We start from the raw sequence: 8151 nt of genomic DNA on the forward strand, positions 1-8151 counted from the left end.
ATTTGCAGCTGAAAGTGAATTTGGCTCGACTTTCCTATCGACCCTCTTATGTAAGATGTTTCCTTGGCATCTTCGCTTCTTGCTCCCCCTCCCCGCTGGTTATTTGAGCTCATATTTTAAATACTGTAAAATGCTGCTGCTGCCTTCGTAGGGTGGCCAGCTCCCTAGCTGACCATTTTAACTTCCACAAGATAATAACTAATAATCCCTTTTGCAAGTGGGGTTTTTCCCCCTTCGGGCTTCGGCTCCAGCGTACATCATTCAGATGGAGCAGGCCAGCCACAAGACTGACTTAAATGCAACGTTTCCTGACGCCCCGATCCTAATGACTCATGATCAGTACTTTATTCATGACTGTCACGACTATAGATTTAAAAGGGGACTTTCTTGTCCTCTTTTAGACCGGACTGGAGAGTAAATAAATCCCCCCCACCCCACCCCACCCCAGCCCCCTGCAGCCCCGGGGCAGAGTTTGTGGCAGGGAATTTAAGGCGCTGGACGCTCGTGGCTCACGGAAAAGCAGCTGAAGTGGAGACTTGGGGGCCACAAGCAGCCCGGGGGGGGAGGATAGGCGAGCCCTGGGGATGGTGGTGGGGAAACCTGGGGAGATGGGCAGCGGCGGTGCCGGGTGGGGAAGCAGGAGGGGCGGGATCAGTGGGGTCCTGGAGGGAGGAGGCGGAGACCGGGGGGGAAGAGGGGTAGAGACAGGTCCCCTCGGCACCCCCCCGGGGGACCGCGGCAGGGCGGGTGTTGCTCGGCAGCAAGCAGGGGGCGGGGAGTCTTTGCCCGGGAGAAGGCGGCGGGGGGGGGGAAGGATCCGGGCCGGGGGCCCCCCCTGCATCCCACCCCGCTCCCCAGGGATGGTGCGGGACGGGCAATAATCAGCTACTGTCCCTGCCGCTGGGGCGGCTGCTGCAGCTCCGGGCTCTCCCTCCCCTGCTGGGGTGGGCGCCCCGCTCCGGAACACAGGGCGGCTGCTGCGCCGCGGGCTCTAAGGAAGCCCCGAGCCCCCTTCACCTGCACAAAAGGGCGGCTCTTGCAGGGAGAAGCAAAAAGTAACTTCGTCCCTGGGTGGGCTCGAACCACCAACCTTTCGGTTAACAGCCGAACGCGCTAACCGATTGCGCCACAGAGACTCCGACGGCAAACAGCTTCCCAGGAACCCTGATAAGTAGTAAAGTCTCTGACACCATCATAGGAAAATGTTCTGTCTTGGTTTTCTATAAAATAACGTAGGCAAAATTTAAATAAACACAGGATTTGACTGTTAAATCTAATCGCACGAAATTACTTGGTAGGGAGAAAGGGAGGGTATTATAGGTTTTCTTTTTTGTACGAAATCTATAAGAGTTGAGTTATTTCTAAGCTCTCCCTTTAAGGAAACATTCTTTCGCTGGGAAATAAAGATTTTTACTTCCGTTACTGATTCATCCATTATGCATACACATCCAAAAGCTATTCCTGAATAGCATTCCAAATGTGCTTTATTAGAGCTTTCACTAGTGTGATTTTAATTGACTGGGGATTCTTGAAAAGGCAGGATTTTATTAGATGTACAAAAGCAACATTTGTGTTTTAATTTAGTGGTCAGAAACACCAGTGAAAGGGAAAGCTAACATTTCCCTTATTTTACATATTACATTATTTACCAAATCCATACCAGATATCCTGGAATAAATCCACATCTACACCTTCCTAGTGTAAGACCTACACCTCTAAAACACTCTTGAAGTTTTTCCTTATCTTCACTCACCCTTTTAAGGTTTTGCTTGAGGGCAAACCTGTCTCTGTCCAAGTAAAGCTAAAGCTAGTCAATCAGTCTGAAGAGTCACCATACAGGGATAATAGGTAATAACTCATCTCCTTGCAGAGTTTGTGCACCTACAATGCTCCCAGTTTCTGGCTACCTAAGAGCCAGAATGGGATCTGAGGCACCCTCTCCATCTCCTATTGAAATTAATGGGAGTCTCTTCATTGACCTGACTGAGAGTTGGATTAGGTCATGAGTTTGCATTCCCAGGAATGGTCAGCTCTCAGAATGTGTGTGATATCCTGTAATCTTTTTGTGTTTAGCATTGGAGTCATGGAATGGTATCTTGTAAGGGCTTGGTTCTTTACTCTGTACTGCCATTACCCACTGTGTGACCTTGGGGAAAAATCACTTAATTTCTGTGTCGCAGAATCCCCATTTATAAAAGAGGCAAAAGAGGCACTTTTTCAAAGGGCTTTGAGAACTTTGGCTAAAGATGCTATATAAGTGCAGTTACTATTACTCTGTTCTTCTGTGTACAATTTCACACTGTTGGTACTTTTGTTGGTAGCACCTTTCATGCATCTTTATGACTATTAAGAGGGTGGAGAGAGAGATGGGGATGATACCCAGGCCCCAAAAAGCATTTAAAATAATCTTTTAAAATGAATTATTTTTAAGGCACCTTGCACCCTGTCAAGTGCTTTCCTGCTTCTGATAAACGGGCTATTCTCAGTGTGAAGAATACTGGTGGTGGTTCTATACATGTCTGAGTCCCATCAGCTCTCCCTCGCCCTGCTGTGCATAGTAACATGCACAAACACACACAGCAAAGACCAGAACAGCAGAGGTAGCATATCAGGACCCCAGTTCAGTAAAATACTTGAGCATGTGCCTAACTTTAGGTGCTAGTACTCCCATTGACTTCCATGGAACAACCCAAGTGCTTAAAGTTAGGCATGTGCCTAAATAACTTACTGAATTGAGGCCTAGGATATCCTCAGGACCAGCATGGTACTAATCAGTAATTTGGGAGTGCTTTTGAGCCTTGATCCCATTGGTTTACGTACATGTTTTACTTTACACACATGGGTAATCCTACTGAATTCAATGGACATACATAAGCCATTAGAAGATTGGAGTGTTGGAGCTTGCATGTAAGAGAGCGATGATGTAGGAAGTGGGAAGGGATTGGCTACTATTTAAACGGACTTTACACATATCCTATACCCTGTGCCCTCCTTAAAAAAAATGCAGTTTGATGATCTAGAAAACTGAGAAAAAGTTTCACATGTAATTTCAGCACTATGGGGGCTGGTGTCAGAGGGCTCTCCCAATTACACAATAATATTACCAAATTATTAACTACATTCCTACACTTTTTCTTGGGAAGCGTCCTTTCTGCAATTTGCTTTAGATGTATACAGACCTAGAAGAAAAGGAGTACTTGTGGCACCTTAGAGACTAACCAATTTATTAGAGCATAAGCTTTCGTGAGCTACAGCTCACTTCATCAGATGCATATCGTGGAAACTGCAGCAGACTTTATATATACACAGAGAATATGAACCAATACCTCCTCCCACCCCACTGTCCTGCTGGTAATAGCTTATCTAAAGTGATCATCAGGTGGGCCATTTCCAGCACAAATCCAGGTTTTCTCACCCTCCACCCCCCCCCCCACAAATTCACTCTCCTGCTGGTGATAGCCCATCCCATGGCTATCACCAGCAGGAGAGTGAATTTGTGTGGGGGGGTGGAGGGTGAGAAAACCTGGATTTGTGCTGGAAATGGCCCACCTGATGATCACTTTAGATAAGCTATTACCAGCAGGACAGTGGGGTGGGAGGAGGTATTGGTTCATATTCTCTGTGTATATATAAAGTCTGCTGCAGTTTCCACGATATGCATCTGATGAAGTGAGCTGTAGCTCACGAAAGCTTATGCTCTAATAAATTGGTTAGTCTCTAAGGTGCCACAGGTACTCCTTTTCTTTTTGCGAATACAGACTAACATGGCTGTTACTCTGAGACCTAGAAGAGTAATTTATCATTCTATACATCATTTTCTGAAAGCTAGCTGCTTTCAGGGTGCCATCCATTCTAGAGCCCAGCTAAACAGCCTTCTAGACATTGCAAATGTGGAAACACCCACTCCCATGTCTTCCAAAACATAATAATTGCTTATTCTGGAGTTGAAGCTTGGAGATATAGCTTAATACTACAGAGTTTCTTGCACCTTTCTATGAAATATCTGATGCCAGCCACTCTCAGAGCTAGAATACTGAACTAGATGGGCCACTGGTCTAATCCAATATGGCAATTACTAAGTTTCTATGACAAAAAATAATCAAAGGCTGATTTCCCTCTGGAAATCCCATGGGCCAACTTTTATTTTTACAGAGCTCCCAACAACAAATCATAGAAAAGTGTGGTTTCAAAAGAGGGATTCAAAACTGAGGACGATTAAAGAGCAAGCTGGTTTTCTTGACTGAGAAAAATATTTTTATTCCCCCAGTAAAATGTATTTGTGAATGGCATCCATAGTCTTTGTATTTTTATCTGTATTATTTTAAATAAACATTGGTTAGTCATGAATTTTGAAAATGATTTAATACATGTTGGGTCTTTATTAGCTGTTGCTAATCGCAGGGTATTTAGTAACATCGGAAGTCGATCATTGTTCAGAATGTTTCAGAGAGTCATCTTTTATAGGAAGGGAAAATGGGGTAAGCTGCATGGTTCTGGATCACAAGGCTCAGTCAATACCATGTGACAGCCATTCAGTGACAGAGAGTATGTGAACTGAGTTGGTCGTCTCAGCCCAGTTCTTTCCTAACAGTCAAGTGTCAACATCACAGAACACCCACTACTACTGGCCATAATTCACAACCTGGCCGGCAATATCAGCTGAGGGGCCAAGGACTGAATGAGAGAGAACTTTCCGCTTACTCCTAGGCATGATCTCATCTGAGGCACAATAGTAAGAAAGTAAAGGGAGTTTGCATTGCCACTCCTTGTAATATACCTGTCCTGTGGATAATGTGAGCACTTCAGTCTTTAGGACTGTCAATTTAGCAGCTTTCACAAGCACTAAAAGAAACTCCTCAAATATAGAAAAGCATTTTAAAAATGGGAAGAGGAATAAAAATGGTCACTAGTACAAAAAGTATGAATCATGCCAGTGATGGCTACACTGATGTAGCTTCCACATGTCTCACGCACAATTCTGTTTGACAGTCCTTGGAAAGGGTAATCCTTGTCTTTGCAGTTTTGTAGAACTGCATCTACTTTTATCACTTCTTGCTCTACAAATTGCTTCAGAGCTACGAGAGACAAAGTGGAGAAGTTATTCTTTTCTGTTTAATATTTGGAAGCTTTATTTTTTGATAATCCAATTGCTGCTGCCCCCTCCCCCCAAACACTCAGAGTTCCAAATGACTATTCTTTTTGACTGTCCTGAGATAAATTTGGCTTCAGGTTTATAAGTAGTATTGAAGACAAATGTACCAGAATTATTTTGCTAGATTCCCTTATTTCCAAGGAAATGTCTCACTGTCTTTGTTTCTATACCTCACCACAGAGCTCAATAACAAAAGATCATAAAGCTGAAATCTGTTGCTATTCTTTTGGCTGGAACATTGTTTCTTTCTTTTTCTTTTTTTTTCTATTAGGGGCCTCACTGTGTAAGTAGAAACTGCCATAAAACCAAATAATTGTATATACTCAGAAGGAATTAAAAAGGGAATCTCTTGTGGTTTGCAACAAATCCTAAATTTGCAACACTGCTATTATCACTAAGTTTCTTACTGGAGCTTGAATAGCTCGTGAAATATAATTAATACTGAATATTGTTGAGATAAATAAGTCTGATGCTACTCAACTTTAGTGCAGCCACTACTGACTGAATGTTTTATGGAACACAGAGGGAGGCAGATGAATTCCTAGATTCTACGCTTCCAGAGACAGCAAAGCTTTTCTAAGGTTCCTGGTGGTCCAGCACTCTGAGGTTCAATATCCAAAAATTGGCTGCATCCAGGAAAGTAGGCTTATTCAGGACAGCACCTAAGCATGTGCTGAAGTCCCACTGAAGTCTAATTAGGAGTAGATCACAGTTTACAGTAGGATTTTCTTAAATTGGTAATGATGGGAGGACAAATTCTACAGCAGATTCAAACATTTAGAACTTTAAAAATCTTCTCTCAATTTGAAAAAAATAAGTGGATTTGTACCCTTACTCTACCTGTCACTCTGCTCAATAGATAAGCCCAAAGTGAATTAAAAATATAAAGAGAAAAAACACTTTTTCCTAAAAGGTTGATTGCCTGGTATTTAGTCCAGGATGAGCATCTTCATCTCCCTTCTGGAAAGCCTCTAAAATTGGGTTGCCAGTTGGTTTCTGTATGGTTGAGCCAGGATATGTTGGATGGTTAGATAAGCATCCCTACCATTCCTCTCTATTTCCCCTCATTATAAGTGACATCCTTCAATATAGACTGCCTAACACAAATGCTGTGATATCTCCCATTTTGGTTGTACATTACTTACATCATGCATGCCAACTCATAAGAGTCCAGTTACATAATGACAGGTTTCAGAGGAACAGCCGTGTTAGTCTGTATTCGCAAAAAGAAAAGGAGTACTTGTGGCACCTTAGAGACTAACCAATTTATTTGAGCATGAGCTTTCGTGAGCTACAGCTCACTTCATCAGATACATAATGTTATAGATGTTAATCAATCCTTCATATTTTAAGAGTCCTACTCAGTTTTTTTCTATGTTTACCATGTTTTAGGATAGGTCTTCATCCAAAGTGTCCCAAAATTTGAATCTTAGTAGTCCAAGAAACAATATTCCCCACTAATTTCAGCATTGCCAAAAAAGATTCAGTGGATTGAAGAGTCTATAGATACATTCCCAAATCCTTAATAAACTAATTTCCAAAAGCATCTACTTCAGCTCCTGTCAAAATTAAGCAACATGGCCAACCACATTAGGGGAAAAAGCAGATAGCCCTATGGCTTCACTACAGACATTTCCAACTAGTGTCTTAAATCTATTTAAGGGTGTTTTCTGCCAGCTCAAAAATTTTGGTAATCCAGCCAACAATCTCAGGGAATTTAAAATGGCAAGTCTAATTAACATGATGGGCCCTTTCCTGAGGCCTTTGCCTAATCAGGAAATTTAAGAGAGGAGACTAACATCAAATTCAGGTGTTAATGCTTCTTTATGGGCACATTTACACCCTTATGTGGTTCCTGCGTTGCATATCAAAGGCCTTTTCGAGGGAGGTCTCTGTATAATCTGACACACAGAGTCTAAAGAACCACACTAAGGACTCCATATATTTTAGGCCTTCTGGGCTGCCTACAGTTCTCTGATAATAGAGTTTAGCTGTCAAAATTGGGGGCCCAAACTTTCATTTAATCTAATCTTCTATTGTGAAAATAATCTTAAACTACCTGGGGTTAGCCCTGGCATAATTCTGCCTGAATCCTCTCTCCCTGAGCAGCAGTGCTAAGAAGCTCCTTTCCATCACTGTCTACCTCAGTTGTCACTTGTAACACCAGAGGGATCCTGGTGAACTCCAGGACAGCATGAAATCTGATAGCCCAAACCTGCAAGAAAATATTGCTTCCCATGGTTAGTGCAGAAATGATGTGACTCAGGAAGCATAATTTCTTTCCCAAAAGGATTCTTTAAAAGGTATTTAGAGTCCCCAGACAAAAGCAAGAGACTATTCCTGCTTCTGCTTTGTGATTTGGGAAAGTGGTCAAGCACCAAATGTCTATCGGACTAAGAAAAGGGATCCAGATCAGACATGCCAAACCTGCAAAAAAACACAGAAATTTGGCTTGTTTTTGGCTTAATTGGCTTGTGAGTTGCTTGTTGGCTAGTTTTGGGCTTTTGGCTTGTAGCTTGTTGCGTCTTTTTTTTTTTTTTTTGATTGGCTCCCAGCAAGCAGGGGTAAGGGGCAAGCAGGGGCAAGGGGAAGGAGAGAGTCAGGGGTGCACAGCAGGCCCACCACAGTCCCAGACTGCATGCCAGGGGGAATCTAGTCACATAGAGTGTTAGGTTTCTTAGGGATTGGCTTGTTTTGGCCTTGTTTTGAAATGGGATTATCTTGATTTTTGGCTTATTGTGAAAGTTGGGGTGCTTATTTACCAAGTGAAAGTTGGCAACTGTGATCCAGACCTATATATTTGAATTAATTAAGTCAGTATAGGCCCTTTAAGACAAGGAATCTGAGGTGAAAATACATCTTGCTAATCCAATGAATGAAAACATCAGAATAAAACCAATGTGAAGATTGCATCCAAACACCTTCTCATGTTTCTGAGAGGCACAGATGCTATGGAAATGGAGGCCCAAAGCATACCTATATATAAAAGTGAGATTGAT

The 8151-nt window shown here is 42.6% G+C and overlaps 1 non-coding gene across 1 annotated transcript; it reads right to left on the reverse strand.

Annotated features, from left to right (window-relative positions):
- Positions 1 to 1062: 1062 nt before the first annotated feature.
- On the reverse strand, positions 1063 to 1136 carry TRNAN-GUU (transfer RNA asparagine (anticodon GUU)). Its single transcript has one exon. It is a non-coding gene; the product is annotated as a tRNA-Asn (tRNA).
- Between the last annotated feature and the right edge of the window lie 7015 nt (positions 1137 to 8151).

The sequence above is a fragment of the Lepidochelys kempii genome, chromosome 2, assembly GCF_965140265.1.
Source record: "Lepidochelys kempii isolate rLepKem1 chromosome 2, rLepKem1.hap2, whole genome shotgun sequence".
Lineage (NCBI taxonomy): Eukaryota > Metazoa > Chordata > Testudines > Cheloniidae > Lepidochelys > Lepidochelys kempii.